Below are 19,432 nucleotides of genomic sequence, written 5' to 3' on the forward strand. Positions count from 1 at the left end.
TACATTATAATATGTGTATATGTAATATTTGTAATAACATATGGATTATATATTATGTATAATAATTCTAATAATGAGCCTTCCTTTGTTCCAGGCACAGGTCTACATTCTTTATTTTTTTTTGACACAGAGTCTCGCTCTGTCTCCCAGGCTGAAGTGCAATGGCACGATCTCGGTTCACTGCAACCTCTGCCTCCCGGGTTCAAGCAATTCTCCTGCCTCAGCCTCCTGAGCAGCTGGGATTACAGGCCTGCACCATCATGCCCGGCTAATTTTTGTATTTTTAATAAAAAGGGGGTTTCACCACGTTGGCCAGGCTGGTCCGGAAATCCTCACCTCGTGATCTGCCCGCCTCAGCCTCCCAAAGTGCTGGGATTACAGCCGTGAACCACCACCGTGCCCGGCCAGGTCTACATTCTTTGCATATTACCTCACTCCATCCCCCCAGCAGCCCGGAGAGTTGCCCAAGGCCACGCAGTCAGTGGGTAAAACAACTGAGATTCTAGTATTGGAAACCACCTGGTTTGAAAAGTGATCCTAAGGAAAGGGCAGGTGGCCTTTTGCCCTTGGTAAATCCGGGAAAGCTTCTTGAAGGTGGGGGTGGGTTCGCTGGTTAAAGGAGAGGAAGAGTGTCCTCTTGGTGGGAGGTGGCGGAAAATAACCCGGAGGAGTGGGCGGTCCTGGGCACAGCCGTTTGCTCTTCGTCTGTCCTCCACTCATCTGGCCTTAAGTCAGCAACATCAAGAGCAACTGCATTATCTGGTTCCAGGGCATGATGGTTCCAACGCACATTACCCCCATATGCTGACTGCGCCAGCCCTGCGCTGCTGGAAATGCGCCGGTCTCGGCCTATCAAAGCTCTAGTGAGCGGTTCCGGCGGGTTATCAGGATGCATTATTTCCCGCCTAGGCATTCAGTGAATTGCATAAATGCCATCCACTGTGGCTAAAGGGCTCCTGCTCCATCTGCATCATTTCCGAGGCTGTCAGTCGGCGTGACATGTGTGCGCCGGGCCTCTCGCCGCCATCTGGCAGCCTCTTGGAAACCACAGCTCCCCCTGCATCCCCCATCCCGTGCTCCATCAGGAGCGGGGGCCTGAGCCAAGACCGTGGGTAAAGCAAGATCGGGACTTAGGCGTACCTGTGCAGTGATAGCCAGGATTTAGGCGCCTCGATTGCTTTCTGACATGTCCATAGCTCTTCCGGGCGTTACCTCTGCAGCCGTTGAATCCGCAGGAGGCAAGAAGCAGAAATTGCATTTTCCACAGTGCACGCTTTGGGGAGGCCCATTCTTCAGGTCTAGAGGCAACTACCTGGGAAGGTTCCAGCAGCTGCCACTGCCTCCAACGGCCTGCCCTGGCCAGCTCCCCCCTGGGGGAAGTTGCCCGTCCCAGGCAAGGGGACTGTCACTCGGACAGACAGAGCAGCAAGAGTGTGCTCTCCTCTGCGGCCACTGAGTAGGCAAATGGAAGTCCTCCCCTGAGAATCCTGAAAAATCCCAAGAGAATTTCGCATTTTAGGGACAACTTAGCCACAAACATTCCCACGGCAGCAGGGGTACGGACACATCAGCAGCCACACTTAGCCAGTTCTCTAAATCCCGCAGACCAAAGAATGTCCTCCCACAGCGAGGTTACACAAGAACCAGGGAGAGAGATTTCGCCTCCTGACACCAGAACAAAGGGGCTGATGTGAGGGTGTAAAGGGCAGGGAGGGTGCTGGAAGAACGGGTTATTTGTTTTGATGCAAACCCTAAATCCCCCTTCTCTATTTCACTCTAACATCTACTAGGTGAGTGTTGCCCCGAGCCATGGCTCCCAAGTTTCGCCATGTCAAGGAATTTCCTGATAGAGGTGCCAGGACCTGCCCAATCTCAGGAGCTCCAACCCACTTGCTTTGTGGTGAAGACAGGAAAATGCATTTTTAATAAGTATTCATTCAGGGCTCTCTTGCAGGTGGTTCTGAGCTGTAGGTTAAGAAACCGCGGCCACTGCACAGACAGTCCCTTCCTCCTTCATAGGACCTCTCCCTGAGGGGTGAGGCAAGGATGCCAACCGCGAATGCAGTGAGGGAGTGTCTGCCTCATTGAGGGAGGTCTCACTGCTCCGCGCTTCCTCCTTTCCACCTTAGACACTATGTCGTCTCCCAGGACACGCCCTCTGTAACCCACCCCATGGGGGGACCCTCATTTTCTTGTGTTCTCCCTCCCACAGCATTGTTTCTTTCCAAAGGTGGGTGCCGACCATGTAAGATAACATGTCATGTCTCCATGTGGCCAGCAGCAGAAACAATGACATATTTCTCTGCATGTCCTTGGGCACCTAGCACGGTGATGGGCTTTACAGACATTCTTAAGCAACTGCATTACATGTTTATTAAGTACTTCCCTTACTTCAGGCTCTGGACTAGCTACTGGTAAAGAAAAGAAAGAAGGCAGACGAATAATTTTAACTCAAATTGATAAATGGAGCTTTAAGTATAAAGCATCAAACCTATCTGATTGGCAAAGATTGAAAAAAAGGAGAAGACCCAGCTGCGGTGGAGCAAGGAGGAACTCCGACAACGTATGGCGGACCGTAAGTGGGCAGGACTGTTCTGGAAGGCGAGGGGGCAATGTGTGACCAAAATTAAAATGTCTGTTCCCTTTGATCCCAAAATTCTAGTTCTAGGTACTTTTCCTAAGGAGATAACAGAACGAGGATATGAAGCTGTTTGCTCAAGTTATTCCCCAAACATCTGCAGAGAACCTACCAGACACAGGGCAGGTGCTAGGTACGAGGCACAGAGTAGAAATGAAATGGGCAGGAGGATGTCTGAGAGTGGATGGGTGCAGAGAGGATCACTCTGGTGGGGTCTCTGAGAGCAAAAAAGTGGCAACAACCTAAGAGTCCATCCATGGGTGTCTGAGTCCATTTATTTTGATACAGCCATTAACAGAATATTAAGCCATCATTTAAAATGTTGATGTGAGCCAGGCTCGGAGGTTCATGCCTACAATCCCAACACTTTGGGAGGCTGAGGTGGGAGAATCACTTGAGGCAAGGAGCTCAAGACCAGCCTGGGCAACATAGCAAGACACCGTCTCTATAAAAGTAATAAATAGGCCAGGCATGGTGGCTCATGCCGGTAATCCCAGCACTTTGGGAGGCTGAGGCGGGTGGATCACAAAGTCAGGAGCTCGAGATCAGCCTGGCCAAGATGGTGAAACCCCGTCTCTACTAAAAATATAAAAATTAGCTGGGCACGGTGACAGGCGCCTGTGATCCCAGCTACTTGGGAGGCTGAGGCAGGAGAATCACTTGAACCCGAGATCGTGCCACTGCACTCTAGCCTGGGCAACAGAGAAGGACTCTGTCTCAAAAAATACATCATCATCATAATAAATAAAAAAATTTTAAATGTTGAGGTGGGCTGGGCATGGTGGCTTATGCCTGTAATCCCAGCATTTTGGGAGGCTGAGGCAAGTGGATCACTTGAGGTCAGGAGTTCAAGACCAGCCTGGCCAACATGGTGAAACCCCATCTCTACTAAAAATACAAAATTCAGCTGAGTGTGTTGGCGCACGCCTGTAATCCCAGCTACTCAGGGGGCTGAGGCACAAGAATCGCTTGATCCTGGGAGGCAGAGGTTGCAGTGAGCCAAGATCACACCACTGCATTCCAGCCTGGGAGACAGAGCAAGATTCTGTCTCAAAATAATAATAATAATATAAAAATGTTGATGTGTGCATGTATAGTTATTGTTGGAGGAAGCTGTGTATGGCATTGTTGAGTAAAAAATGCAAATTAGGAAACCAAAAATTCTCATTATGTAAAATTACATATAAATGTCTATGTGAGTACATACATAGGAGAAAGTTGTCGAAGATGTCATCTGTTAGATGTCAGAATGTTCAAATAATTTGTTTCCAGCACATTCCTCCTTCTACCTTTCTGTTTTTGAATTTTCTACAATAGCATGGAGCCAGAATGCAAACATTATCTTTGCAAGCAGAACAAACGAACAAACAAATGAACAAAGGAAAGAAAGAAAGAAAGAAAGAAAGAAAGAAAGAAGAGAAAGTGAGAGAAAGAGAGAAAGAAGGAAAGAAAGAGAAAAAAGAGAAAGAAAGAAAGAAGAGGAGAAACAAAGAGGAGAAAGAAAGAAGAAGAGAAAGTGAGAGAAAGAGAGAAAGAAGAAGGAAAGAAAGAAAAAAGAGAAAGAAAGAAAGAAGGAAAGAGGAGAAACAAAGAGGAGAAAGAAAGAAAGAAAGAAAGAAAGAAAAAGAAGAAAGAAAGAAAGAAAGAAAGAAAGAAAGAAAGAAAGAAAGAAAGAAAGAAAGAAAGAAAGAAAGAAAGAAAGAAAGAAAGAAAGAAAGAAAGAAAAGAAAGAGAAAGCAAAACAGCACCAAAGCCCAACCAGGGTGCTAACAGCCTCAGAGGGTGAAGCAGCCTCTTGGGAAGCCTGGTACTCCTCACACTGCCTCGAGTACTATTTGCCCTGCAGGATTTCAGTTCACAGAGGTTAGGAGTGGGGCTGGCACATGGTGGGGATCTGATAACTGTTTGTCCCTTTGTTGTGGCTGCTGTCCTCCTGCTGTGTTCTGAGATGAAACACTTGTACCCCAGAAAGACTCATGGGTCTCCTCTAACCTGACAAGTGCTCCATGACCTTCCTGGGCTTCTGTCTTCCAACGTGAGAATCTCAGAGGCTGGGACTGCCATCTGACAACATGTATCATCAACCCCGGGCCCAACGCCAGGCTGGGATTTGGCCGGCTGGCCCCGGGCCTGGGTTGTTCTTTCTTACCTACTGAGGCTTCGTTGAACTGGCCAACTGATGAGGCACAGCTGAGGCGGTGAAATCTTCCCGAGTGATACATGTGGCTGTCAGGATCATTCACAGTAGTTTGTGTCCCCTGTCCAAGACCCTTCTCCCCATAGACACCCTTCCAAACCCAGCTCATGACTAATAAACCCATACCCAAATTGATCTCACAGCTGTTCTGCAAATGTTGTGCCAGCCCACTCCTCGGAGCCAAGCTGTTTGGACTTGCAGTAAATTGGGGCAATTTCTCATCTGGGGCTTGTCACTGGTTTCAGAAACTGTTCTCATTCAGCACAGGCTTTTCAGTGGCGACAGTAACATGTCTTGGCAAAAACACTGAGTTTGGAGAACTGGTTTCTCCTACCACCAGACACACTAGCAAAAAGCCCCTGTCCAGCTGCTAATTCATTCAGTTCTTCAATGGATGCATGATTTGCTCATGAAAAAGAAAACAGTCAAGGCCCCCTCCTCATGGCTTTCTTACAACAAACTGAGGCACGACTTCAAACGGTGTGGCCCAGATGGAGAAGGGAGACAGGAAATTAAACATCAGTTGACCAAGTTAGTATTAGGCAGCTGGGGAAAGAGGATGGGGTGGAGGTTATTTGGAATAGGTGTCAGGTTATCCATGAGGGCAAGAGCTGCCAACCACTTGAAGGCCAGCAGTGGCCAAAGTTCTAGAACCAGTAGCTACGATCGAGGTAGTAACAGTGGTGGGAGAAGTAACAATTGTAACCACAAACATCTGTGTGAAGCTCTACCCTTTATAAAGCCTGTTTCCATACATAATCCCATCAGCTGAAGTTAAAAAAGCAGGCTTTCCCTTAGATCCAGAGCACCCAAGGGCCATAAGGATCCGTTTATTCATTTATTCATTCATTCACTTATCCACAAAGACTTACTTTTTGCCAAGCACTCCACTAGGTAACTATATTCACCAACATTCTACAGAGAAACAGAACCAATAAGATGTGCATATATAAAGAGGGAGGTTTATTTTGAGAAGTCACTTACAAAATTACGGAGGCTGGCAAGTCCATCCACATTTTGGAGGGTGGGCCAGAAGGCTGGAGATCCAGGAAGAGCCAATTTGCAGTTGACTTCAAAGGTCATCTGCTGTCAGAGTCCCTTCTTGCTCATGGGAGGTCAGTCTCTGTTTTATTCAGGCCTTCAACTGATTGGATGAGGCCCACCCATATTATGGAGGGCAGTTCGCTTTATTCAAAGTTCACTGATTTAAATGTTCATCTCATCCAAAAACACCCTCACAGAAACATCGAGAAAAATATTTGGCCAAATAGCTGGGCATCATGGCCCAGCTAAGTTGACAGATAACATTTTATTTGCTTATTATCCTTTTTATTTTTACAAATTGATGGGGTACATGTGCAATTTTGTTACATGCATAAATTGCACAGTGGCCAAGTCAGGGCTTTTAGGGTATCCATCACCCAAATAGTGTACCTTGTAACCATTCATCAATTTCTCTTCATCCTCCCCACCTCCACCTCCTCACCCTTCCGAGTCTCTATTGCACATGAAATTAACCATCACAGTAATGAAGGCACTGAGCTGAATAAACCTAGCCCTCTAGAAGGTCATAGGCTAGTAGTAAAAGCAATGGTATGTGCTAGAATAACTGTACAAGATTGAAAGTGATGCATGCTATAAAATAGACATAGATGAAAGTGCTAGAAACCTGAATGTATTTCCTTTAGTCATGGGAGGAAGTGAGGGAGCAAGGGGCTTTCTGGAAAAGGAGGATTTGAGTGGGATCTTGAAGAGTAGGTAGGATTTGGATGGGTGCACATGCATATAGAGGGAGGAACATGACACCAGCTAGATGGACGAGCATAAACAAAGAGAGATTAGAATCTGTACAGGGAGCATCCAGGAAGTCATTGTACTTATAGGCAGATGAAATACTGAAAGAATTAAAAAGCAATATGGCAACCAACAGAGTAGACACAGGCCCATGCACCCTGTTGATGCATACCAGCTATTCAGCCTCAGCTATAGCACAGGGTTTTGAATATCTTCTTTCCCGTCCCACTCCTGTAATAAGTGGTCTTATTTCTTTGCACAGTTATCGCTAACAATGGGTGAGCCAGGTTGTAGGAGGCAAGCATTACGGTGCTTGCCCCAGCATCCACTAAACCCAACTGTGGTTTCCCTCCCCAGTCTCCAGCCCATACTCTTCAGTTTGTACTTCATCACTGGCTCTAGATGGGCCATGTGATGCAGTCCTAAGCTAGTCAGAGCCTCACACCCTCACTGCCAGGGCGATTGGTCAGGAACAATGACACCACTGGAGCCAATTATACACTGCAAGGCTATTGCTGTATTTTCACTCTTCTGCTCTCATCCTGAATACAAGAGGTGATAGGAGTGGAGCCACTGTCCTGTGTTCAGTTTGAGACTGAAGCCCAATACATTCATGGGCAGAGCAGAGAAACAGAGAGAAGATGGGTCCTGGTTACTTCAAATCCAGCCCACAGCACATGGAGGAGGCTGTGAGACAGAAAGCATGAGTCCAAATCCACAAGCACCTGGCAGTGATTCAAAACCATGAAAATAATCTTAACATCCAATGTTTATTAAGCACTTACCATGTATCAAGCACTAACATTGTATTTAATCCTTTCAACCTTCAAAGGCAGTTACTATGATCTCTCATTTTATAGCTGAGAAAACTGCCTCAAAAAAAAAAATTTAAGAAACATTCTCAAGGGCCCCCTCACAAGTCAGCAGTGAAATCAAGTTTCAAAACCAGGTCTCTCAGATGTTGAACTCCGAGCTCTTGCTGCCTAAGTGGTTCAGAAATACCTGGAAAAAGGCCGGGTGTGGTGACTTATGCCTATAAATTCCAGCATTTTGGGAGGCCGAGGTGGGTGGATCACCTGAGGTCAGGAGTTCAAGACCAGCCTGGGCAACAAGGTGAAATCCCATCTCTACTAAAAATACAAAAATTAGCCAGGTGTGGTGGCGCACATCTGCAGTCCCAGCTACTGGGGAGGCTGAGGAGGGAGAATTGCTTGAACCCAGGAGGCAGAGGTTGCAGTGAGCTCGGATTGCATGACTCCACTCCAGCCTGGGTGACAGAGCGAGACTCTGCCTCAAAAAAGAAAGGAGACAGACAGACAGACAGACAGACAGAAAGAAAGAAAGAAAGAAAGAAAGAAAGAAAGAAAGAGAAAGAAAGAAAGAAAGAAAGGAGGGAGGGAAGAAAGAAAGAAAGAAAAGACTGGAAAGATTTTTTTTTTTAATTACAGAGATCCAGGCCAACCCCTAGAGATCTGGGTCACTGGGTCTGGGGTGGGGGCCCAGACACCAGATTTTTTTCAGTGCTCCCAAAGTACTGCAAATGGGCAGCCAGGATCAAGAGCCACTGGTCAAGGCATGTGGGATGAAGCTCTTATTTCTGTAAAGCAGTTTCAGGCATTTGTACAAAAACCATGTGATACTGACCTCCCAAACTCCCAGAAGCTTGGGGCAACCCCATGTTTCAGTAAACAACTTCCTTTAGATTACCTACACAATCTCGGCCAGCTCCTGATGGATGGAACTGAGATCTGACTTAAAGGAAGTGAGTGAGGGGTGAGGAATGGACTAGGTGAGAAGAAGAGAAGCTCTCTTTTTTATTTGGCCTGTCATTTTTAGAAAACACACTTTATAGTACTATGAAGGAACAGAAAGCAGCTGCTTTGGGAAACTCTGGGGGATGTCAGCTCCTGGCTTGTCACGGTTATGATCCATGTTCTGTTCCACTTCACTTACAAGAACAAATTTCCCCATGAAACGCCGGGTACAGTGTACACAGCTGGGCCCACCACACACACTGCAGCAAGGGCCAGGAAAGGGCCTGGCTGAGATAGGGCACGAGCCAGCCTTCCACATCCTGGGGCCAGTTGGTTTTGTAGTTGTTGGAGGAGGGGAAGGGAGTTATTTGGTTTTTTTCCCAGAGGTTGGATGAATATAACCATTCAGGAGTTCCTCTCTGAACATTCTTCCTTGCTTTAAAAAAAAAAAAAAAAAAGCCTGGACTGCAATTTTGTCTTTATGGCCTTTCCCAGGAGATCGGCTTTTATTTCAAAAGTAAAACCCCAGCACAAAGGGTAAGGAAGCTTGCAAACCTTTTGAGGATGGCTGTATAGCAAAAGCTTTCATGAGAATGATTCTGCAAGTCCTATATTATCAGGAAAACGGCTTTTGCACTTGTTCTCAAAAATCTCCAGGTTCCTTCTGATTTTATGATTCTGAGTCTCTTGGTTCTAACACAGTGCTGGGCACATAGTTGATATTAAGCAGGAAAATGGTGGTTTTTTGTTTTGTTTTGTTTTGTTTTGTTTTGTTTGTGTGTGTGTGTGTGTGTGTGAAAAAACATGAGCAGAAAAGAACGCCTATTGGCCAACTAGCTTCCTTCTTCATCAGCAAGACTCAGGACTTCAGTATCCCCTGAAATGTGAAATGATTACCAAATGGCTTGAATTTTGATGATACATTTCACCACTGGAGTGAAATTTAAGAAAAAAAATGCAAATACAAAATTATCCTATGTTTGTTGTTAGTATTTTAATGTGTTTCTACAAACAAACAAGAAAATGTTAAAACTATATTCAGAGGGGTGGGGAGGGAGAGGAGATTCCATCCAGTGCTGGGAAGGATTTTATCCATTTCTAAAAGGCAACAGGGAGACCTTTGAACCCAGGACTCAACTCTTAAGACCTTCCTTTCAAACTGATTGTTACTCAACATCCTTTGCCTACAACCAAAGACAAATCAACCTATCTGTGCCAGATCACACTTCTCCTTCCTGTCCAAAAGGATAATGTGAGGGTCTCTGATAACATCTCACAAGATCAAGGTCCACCTGGTCTGCAGCATTTCGCAAATCTATATTAACCATATCCCAAAAGAGCCAGTGAGCCCATGAGAGTCCTGGGTGATTTTTACTCTTTTCTTTTACCAGTGTGCCAAACTGCCTAACAATTTTATAAGGGATTAACACCCTCCCGTCTGGAATTTCTGCAATTTACCCTTTTTTCCTTAAAAAGGAACTAAAAAAGCTCTTTCCATCGCCGGCTCTCTCATGCCACTCCCATACCTCGTGATTCCTCAGGGAATACTCACAGCTGTTCCACGGCCATATCAGCAAGTTTTTCAGTGTCCTGGGGTGCAATTTAGCTGAGCTTTGGACATGGATGGCACTAATTTAAAGGAACTAGACATTTTTTCACTGTCCTCCCGGTCCAAAGGATCAGTTTGCTTGTTCCCTAAATAGTTGCTTTAAAGGTAAGCTTCTCTGAAGAAGCTAAAAGCAGACTTAGTGTGGTTATAGTCTGTTCTGGGCTTCAACACTTGCTGCTTATAGGCTCACAAGGAATCCTTGCAACAACTCTATGCAGTAGGTACAGCTGTTTACCCTCTCGTGCAGAAGAGAAAACTGAAGCACAAAGAGGGTAACTTTCCCAAGGTCACACAGCTCGTAAGTGGCAGAGCCGGCCATGCAACCCCTGTCCTGAACCGCCATGCTACACTGATCTGTTCCTTGTCACATTTTTGGGCTTAGCTTGAAAAGTCCTTCATGATTGGCGGGTGGAATTATGGGAAATGATTTTCTCTTTTCTGTTCAAGTGTTTTGCATCAAACAATTGTTTTTAAAGCCCTTTGAGATAGCTCTAGCGCCCCGACTGGCCCCAGCCTTCATGGAACCTGAGCCTTCCTCTACCAGCCCCTGGCCTCCCTGCCTCCTTCAGGCTCCCCCTGGTTGAGAGCATCAGTCACGGGGCTGCTGCCTCCTTCACTCTGCAGCGGGAAAGCCCACCCGGCTCCTTGTCTGCCTCCTGACTCATCCCCTGTCAGTCCTTTTGGGAGCCACAGATCCAATGGAGCTGGATGGTAAGGACCAAAGTCTCTCCCCTGGAAACATCATGACTCCAAGAAAAGGCTTGACATTATGAGTTTAATTCTGTCCCCTCAAATTCATATGTTGAAGCCCTAACTCCCAGCTCCTTAGAATGTGACCTTACTTAGAAATAGGGTCATTGCAGATGTAATTAATTAAGATGAGGTCATAGTGGAGGTGAGTGGGCCCAATCCAGTAAGACTGGTGTCCTTACAGAAAGGGGAAATTTGAACACAGATCTACACAGAGAACACCACGGGAAGATGAAGGCAGAGATGGGGTGATGAATCTACAAACCAAGGAACACCAAAGACGGCCAGCAAACCACCAGGAGCTAGGCAGGGGCATGGAACAGATGCTGCCTCACAGCCTCAGAAGGAACCAGCTCAGCTGACATGTTGACCTGGGCTTCCAGCCTCCAGAATTATGAGGTAATACACTTCTGTTGATTATACCACCCAGTTTGTGGTACTTAGTTACACAGCCCTAGGAAACGAATACACTGAATATCACATGATAAAGAGGAAAAAAAGAAAATTCCAGTTAACAAAATCCTCCAGCTCTCCTCTTAGATTCCCTTCTTTTGGGAAGCCTTTCCAGAGCCCTTGACCGTGGCCCTACCGAAGAGGGGACTGGCGGAGCTCGCTGGCAGAAGAGAAGGCCAGGACATGGCGTTGAGATGGTGTGTTGCAGGGATAACATGCTAGTGTTTATTTGTGGTGCCTTTGGTGGAAAGCTTGTGAGGCTGGGAGGAAATAAAGGCACCTCCAAGGCCCCTGTAAGGCTCCATCCTGCCCCGAGTCTGGGTACGGTGCTCCTTCCACGTGTTTCCTGCCTTAGCTCCTTAGGCTTCCCCCGTCCTCCCTCCCATCGCATGGCCTGAAGGTCGCCTCTTTCCTTGTTGGCTCCCCAGCTAGACTCACCCTCAGGACCAGACTAAGGTCAGGACATGCCCACTGGCTCCCCATTGTATCTGCATGGCCAAGCGACATGCCGGGGCCACCGTACACATCTGTTAGGTGGATGGATGGATCATGTGTGTATAGGAGGAAAACGAGAGCCAAAGAGCTACGAAGATGAAGCCAGGTGTGGTGGCTCATGCCTGTAATTCCAACATTTTGGGAGGCCAAGGTGGAAGGCTAGCTTGAGACCAGGTGTTCAAGACCAGCCTGCGCAACAAAGCAAGACCCCGTCTGTACAAAAAGTAAAAAAAATAAACCAGTTTAGTGGCATGCATCTACAGTCTCAGCTACTTGGGAGGCTGAGAGGGAGGATTGCTTGAGCCCAGGAGTTCAAGGTTACAGTGAGCTATGATTGCATCATTGCACCCCAGCCTGAGTGACACAGCAAGACTCTTTCTCAAAAAACAAACAACAACAACAAAAACTATGAAGATGAAAAGCAGAAAGGGAAGGTAAAGAAGAAGCAGAATATTTTAAAAATAGGAGGAGTGAAAAGGGAGAGAAAAGAGAGAAAAAGGACAAAGAAAGAATGAGAGAAGGACAAGAAGAATATGCATTTTTCTGACATGGATTCACAATTCCTGGTCTGATCCTTTTGGGACCAGGTGTTTCCCATATTCCAAATCTGGGGGTTTTTAAGGAGGGTACTGTGGGGCATTGTACCCATATGGGGGCAGCCTCCTGTACACAAACACACATTGGCATTTCTGTAGCAAAAAGGTATGTAAACAAACACACATTGGCATTTCTGCAGCAAAAAGGTTCACACAACGTGGGATAAACAAAGACTAGAAAGAGCCTCGTGTAGTTGGAGTCGAGTCAGATTTTCTTAAACTTTAGGTTTTCAGAGGATTTTGGACTTAGGAGGACGTTCATGGAGCATGGTTCTGTTATGGGGCCTCTGCAGCCCAAGCCAGGCTAAGATGGAGTCTGCTCACATTTCTTGTATCTAAGAAGGCAAAATGCCTGGGGCCGAGAGCCTTTCCCTGCTGTTGTGTTCTCAGGTCTCATCCAAGGTGAGTTTTGGGCCAAGTGTTCCCAAGAAAGCATTGAGGACAAACCATTTGTTCAATCTAGAAAATGACAGGGTTTTGTTCACAATCAAAGCAAGATGAAGAATGAGAGACAGGGAGAGAAGCCTTCGTATGGAAAATCCAGTCCTTTCGTTGCATACTCTTCACTTTTCCCCACTAATAAGCCCCATTTTCCATTATTCTTTTCTGGGAAATAGTTCCACAGTCATTTTCCCAGCTGCTGGGCCCCCGCCCCTGCTGTCCTGGCTGCAGATGGTCTGGGCAGCGTCTGGTGGAACCCCCAATGGGGCCTCCAAGCATTGAGAGTGCTCCCCTCCTACAGGATTTGTCCTGGAACCAGCTGAGCTTACTATTCAATGGCCTACGGCAGCCACAGACATATTTCTGCTGTCACTCAAGGATCCTGGAGCGTGTCCAAGCCCAACTCCCAGCGCCATATCTAGAGGTGAGGGTTAGGATAGGGCAGAGAAAAGAAAATAAGATTCACGGCCAGGCAGGTTTGGCTTTCAGGCTTGTACCCTGCCACTTGTCATGTGATCTTAGGCACATGACTTCATCTTTCTGAATTTCAGTCTCCTCCTCTGTAGAAAGTGAATAGTGATATTCTCTTGCAGAGCTGTTGTGAAGGTGAAAGAAGATAACATAGGATAATATAGAAAAAGCCTAGGCCCTTACTGAATAGCAAGTGTTCCTATGTTTGTTGTTCCATGAACCATCTGTTGACTCTTCTTCGGGGAGTGGTTTCCTGTTTCCTAGGTGGTGGTTGGGGTGACGGCTGTGGGAGAAATTGGAAGACTTTTGGAGCAAGTCCCTGAGTTTCTCCTGCCCTGGTCCATACTCCCCAGACCTCAGGCAATTCCACAACTTTTGGGACCCTCCAGAAAGCTGTCCTGCAATTGAACCGGTTCCTACAAAGGGAAGTTGACTTCAAAACCTCCAAGATGTCAATGGTTAGAAGCAATCCACTGGTGATCACACCAGCTCACTCGACCTGGCCTACCTAGGGCCCAGTGCAGCTCCAGGGCTGGCCCTGCCCCACGCAGACACCTCCACCTGCCTGAGCACATCTGCCCTGGACCAGCCTCTTGGTGCTTCCCAAGTCAGCTGCTGCAGTGTTTGGCAGCTCACAGAGCTCTCATAGACAGGGAGGAGACCCAGCCAGCACTGACCACTGGTATTGATGCCCAGGGCAACACAAGGCCTCCTCAGCTCCCAGCTCTTAGGACTCACCTGCATCAGGTTGAGATTCTACTCACTGTGCATGGTCACTATTGTCTGTGCAGTGCTGTTGGCTGCTGGTGTCTCTCCGTGGAGTCCTCATGGTCCAAGATGGTTGCTTGAGCTCCAGCTACCATGTCTGTGTTCCGATTGCTTCCTAGGGGCCTCCCCACCCAGTGACCATCACTGAGCACACGTCTCACTGATTCATGTGATGGTTCTAAACAAATCTACACATTCTTTGAGAAAGGCGGGAGTCTATGTCCCCTCCTCCTGAGACTGGGCCAGCCTTTGTGACTTACTTGTTACCAATAAAAGGCAATGGAAGAAAGGCCGCGTGCCTCATCCCAGAAAGGTCATGCACTTTCCAGCTGGTACTCTTGCCAGGCGTGCTCTTGGGGACAGCCACCACTAAGTCTCACGCCCCAGGATCATCATGTTGAAAGGTCACACCTGAAGGGAACAGTGTTGTTATAAAGACTACTGGATAGGGCCAGGCACGGTGGCTCATGCTTGTAATCCCAGCACTTTGGGAGGCCGAGGCGGGCAGATCACTTGAGGTCAGGAGTTTGAGACCAGCCTGGCCAACATGGTGAAATCCCGTCTCTACTAAAAATACAAAAATTAGCCGGGTGTGGTGTCACGCGCCTGTAGTCCCAGCTACTTGGGAGGCTGAGGCAGGAGAATCACTTGGGGAGGCAGGAGAATCACCTGGGAGGCGGAGGTTACAGAGAGACAAGATTGCTCCACTGCACTCCAGCCTACGCAACAGAGCCAGACTCCGTCTCAAAAAAAAAAAAAAAAGACTACTGCATCGGAGTCAGTGGGCCCAGTGCTGGTCAGGCCAAAGTTCCTGAGAAGTGGTTCCTTTCTCTACCCTGCCGTGGAAGTAGTTGGGGGAGCTGCTAGGAGTGTGAGCTCTGGAGGCTGAGTGTTGGGAGTCACATGCCACTTCTTCCACTCCTTGGCGTGTGTCCTTATGCAGGCAATGTTACCCACCTCCCGGGCCTCCTTTTTCATCTGTAAAATGGGTATGATCATTGTCACCACCTCACAGAGTTGATATGAAAATTAGATTAGCTAATACACGAGACAGTCTCACCTGTTTTATTTCATGCCACCAATTATTTCATAAAATTACGGTTTCCTCATACATAGCTTTCTCTCCACTAAAATGTGGCTGTACAGGGCAGGCACTATGGTCACTGTGCTGGTGACCATCCTATCCTCACTGCTGGGTCACCACAGCCTCAAAGAGTGTCTGTCACACAGCAGGGACTTCAATCAGTTTGGATCAGGTTTTTTTGCTTTTTCTTTTATTTTTGAGTTTGGATCAGGTTTGACTATGTGTAACAGATCAACTCAAAACAATAGCGGCTTTAAAAGGGAGCAGTTTATCTGCCTCTCAGGAATAAGAGGTGTCTGGAGGCATACACCCCAGGAAAAGTTTTGTGAAACTGTCATTGTCAGAGGTCCAGACTCCTTCCACCTTGCTCCAGCAGCAGGTTTAGTGTGTCTACTTCATGGTCCACGATGGCTGCTTAAGCTCCAGCCATCACATCTGATTTCTGTGTCAGGAACGAAAAGGCACAAAGAGGCGTAAAAAGGCATACCAGTTTTCTTTTAGGGAAAATTTCTAGCAGTTCTATACAATAATTCAGTTTACATCTCATTGGCCTAACCTTAATGCATGGTTACATCAGCTAGGAAGCTTATCCCACTGGGAAAGGCAGTGTTATTCCCACCGGGAAGGGCAGCGTTATTCCCAGTTAAAGTTAGGATTCTAAGGGACAGGAGGAAATACTGAGAAGCAATGAGCAGTCTCTGGCCAGTGCTCAGTAACTCTCAGACAGACAGATAAATGGTCCAGCCTGCCTCCACCCTTTCCACCCACGCCCTGGGGGTTCCCACCGCCCTGCAGGCCAGCTGACCTGTGATTTGCGCCAGCTTCGTCTCTAGAAGGCTGTGACTACTGCCTGAGAGGGAGTCAAAAGGTAGGAAGGAGGCTGGCTCAGGAGAGGGGAATGGTGCAAGGCAGAAGCAGCCACTCTTCCATCCTTGGCATATCCATCCTTGACAATGACACTGTCATCAGTCATCCCTTCCATGCCCAGGGCCTGCTGTGGCAGGGACTTTGGGGGCTTGCTCCAAGGGAGTGAGGATGGCTAAGGACAAGACCAATCTTCTTTACTTTCTAAGATTTCATCACCCGAGGACTTCATCTGCTTGGTTACCAGATGGTTATCACCATCTACCCCCACAGGACACAAGCTGTCACCTTGTGGCCACTGTCAGTGCAAGTCAGCAGTCCTCTGGGCAGGTGTGAAGGTTCCAGCTGATCAATGGGAAACTTCAGGCCGGAGAGGGAGGGCAGGAGCCCTACTCAGCCTCTTGGGTCCCAAGAGCCCTGCATCCTCTTTGGCTCAAGGTGCAAAATCTTCTGAGAAGGTTGGGCCATAGTGAGTTCCGGAAACAGGTGCCAAGTCACAAGCTTCTGCTTCTGAAAGGGGAGAGCAGGGAGCCGGATTTGGGCAAATCTAGGCCAGGTTCACACATGCTGAGTGGACAGACTCTGGCTCCTACCTGGATCCTGCTCCTCTGCAGCTTTCTATGCTCACCGTCATTGTCCGCCTCGCTCTATCCTGGCCTTTTCTGCTGACCACCAGAGCCCCACAGACCATGACCTCTGGCCTGGGCTGAGTCTTCTGGCTGCTAGGAGTGGAGGATTCGCAAAGTTCACAGTCTCATTAGTCCTCAGGAATAAAAGGTCCTACTTAGCTACTAGATGATTCCTCACCGCCATCACCATCACCAAAGCCAAGATCAAGGGAAGACCGTCACGGGTCTCTTGAGGACCTGAGCATGGAGGCGGGCACCAATGCAGAACACTGAGCTCTTCATTGACTTTGGCAAAGTTCTTGTCCCATGCTATGCACTTTGCACCTAGCATTCTATTTCATTTTCCCCTCAACCCCGTGCTGTTGAGACCATTGTTCTTATCCCCATTTCACAGATGAGGAAACTGAGGCGTAGAGAGGTAGACTTGCCCAAGGACCTCACCTACAGGGAAGCCCCAGTGACCCTGTGGGGAGGTAAAAAAGGACATCTAGAAAACATGTGATCTCCCCTTGGTGGCAGGGGCCTTGCTAGCAAAGCAAGAGCATTGCAGACATGAATTCTGGATCTAGATATTTTGGTTATCACCTGGCATGACAGAGTGTTAGAGGTGGACTGACCTGGGAGAGGACCATATCCAAAATTCTCCTTATACAGAGGAGGAAACAGAGGCCAGAGTGGGGAAGCACCTTGCCCTGGCTTCATGTCAGCAGGTCCAACGTGCAGCCTGCTCTCATTTAGTTTGGACATTTCTTGTCCCTGATTAAGTTGCTATTTGGTAAAAAGGCTTTTCTTTGGTTTAAAAAAAAAAAAGTATTTCTGTCCTGTTGGATTTACCCTCAACTTTTCACTAGCACCAAGTGCAAAAAAGGCTGAAGTTGTTACACAGTGACAAGCACCCCCTATCAGTATATTTTGGGAGGACAAACAACTTCAAGGGACTCTGCATCATCTTACCACGACACCTCCCACTCCGAAGAGTGATCTACGTAAGTATCATGCTAAACACTTCACAGTTACTCCATGGCATCCCCCAGTCCCTGACGGAGGAACTCCTCCTTAGTTTTCCCATCTTGTAGCTGAGGACACTGAGGTTTATCCAGGGAACCTATCCAAGATTACACACTTGATAAACAGCAGAACCAGCTCTAAAGGAGGGTTGGCAAACCACAGCCCACAAGTGAGATCCAACCAGCCGCCTATTTTTGCATGGCCCATGAGCTGAGAATAATTCTTACACTTTTAGAGGACTGGCGGAGGGGGGAAGCAACCAAAGAAGAATATTTCACGACTCATGAAAATTATACGAATTTCAAATGTCAGAGTCCATAAATAAAGTTTTATTGGGACACTGCCATGCCCATTCATTTACAGATTGTGGCTGCTTTCGAGTAGTTGCAACAGAAATAGTATGGCCAGCAAAGCCTAAAATATTTACTGCCTGGCCCTTTACAGAAAAAGTTTGCTGACCACCCCCACTCTAAAGCAAAGGCTCCTACCCCATGTTTTAACATTCCAAGAAAGCTCCAAGGCTGGCATCAGAACTGTGAGCATCAGGGTTTCCAGACCTTACCCTCAGAATGATGCCAGACAAGACAAGCCATGGAAGTCACCAAACTTCTCTGGGGCTTAATTGCAAAATAAGGATAATCATCATGCCCTGCCTGGCTCCTAAAACTGTCAGAAGATGAAAACAAAATAATGTACATGAAAGCATTTTGTAATCCAGAAAGCACTCTACAGAAATGGAAATGATTCAGAGAAAGAGGGCTGGTATAAAGGAAAGAAGCCAACTGGAGGAGATGGGGGCGGGTTTGCCTTGCTTTTGCAGGATTCATTAATAAAACAGACCAAGCCTGTTGGGAATGGCCTTTGTCATAAACCCTGTGCCCCTTGCTCCCCCATGGAGCATATTCTTTGACCCTGAAGCATGGATTCATCTCTTAAAACATTTACATTTGGGGCCAGTGTCACTGTCCCAGAGAAATGGCTTGCAGGGCATTCCCAGGTTTGGGCTTCTTCCCAAGGTGTGGGCTTCCTCCACGAGGCAATTTTAAGGTACTAGGAAGACTTCCCTGTCCCCAAATTCACTCTGCTCTTTTCTGCTCACTGATTTGCAAAATTTCACAGAGATTCTTTTCTGTGATTATTCCAAATCTGTTAAAACAAATATTTCTGGACTAGGCTATCATTAAACCCTGTTGGTTATTTCTAGAGTGTGAACAAATCGGTTGATCGTTTGTTCAAGAAATATTTGCTAAGGTCCCACAAAATGTAGGAGACCAATGGGCATTCGAGGGACAGACAGGAGAAGCTAGGAGGGTGAAACTGAATCAGATGCAGTCACCACTGTGTCCAACCAGCTCCATTTTTTAAGGTGTTTAAGAAAGAGAAGGGAGAAAGAAAAGAAGGTGTAGCAAGAGTTCCAGCAGGCATGGTGAGGGCTGGAATCCTTCTACGATGGAGAAGGGTGAGGCAGCAGAGCCCAAGAGCTAAGTTTTGTGGAGACATATTTTGATTGTGTGAAGGGGTATTTGGAGCTGCTGCCTGGTAACTCTGGGGTGGAGTCCACTGCTGCCATGAACCCCCTCCCACTTACAGGGGAATCTGCTGTTTTTGACTGTCAGCACACAAGCCATTCTGAATCCGACAGCAGCCCAGCTTTCCTATCGCTCCCTACCCACAGCCGCAGCCTCCCTGCTGGCACCATGGATGCCTGACACTCAGCTGATCTTTTAAAAGTGAGAAACAAACAAAACTGTGTGCAGAATTGGATGTTTATTTCCACCATCTGCGTAGCAATACAAGTTCAAGTTATAATGGCATCCGCCCTCCATCAGTATTAGGCAACCATTTAAACATCTACAGCCATTTACTGATTATAAACACACA

Source organism: Pongo pygmaeus, chromosome 3 (genome assembly GCF_028885625.2).
Source record: "Pongo pygmaeus isolate AG05252 chromosome 3, NHGRI_mPonPyg2-v2.0_pri, whole genome shotgun sequence".
NCBI lineage: Eukaryota > Metazoa > Chordata > Mammalia > Primates > Hominidae > Pongo > Pongo pygmaeus.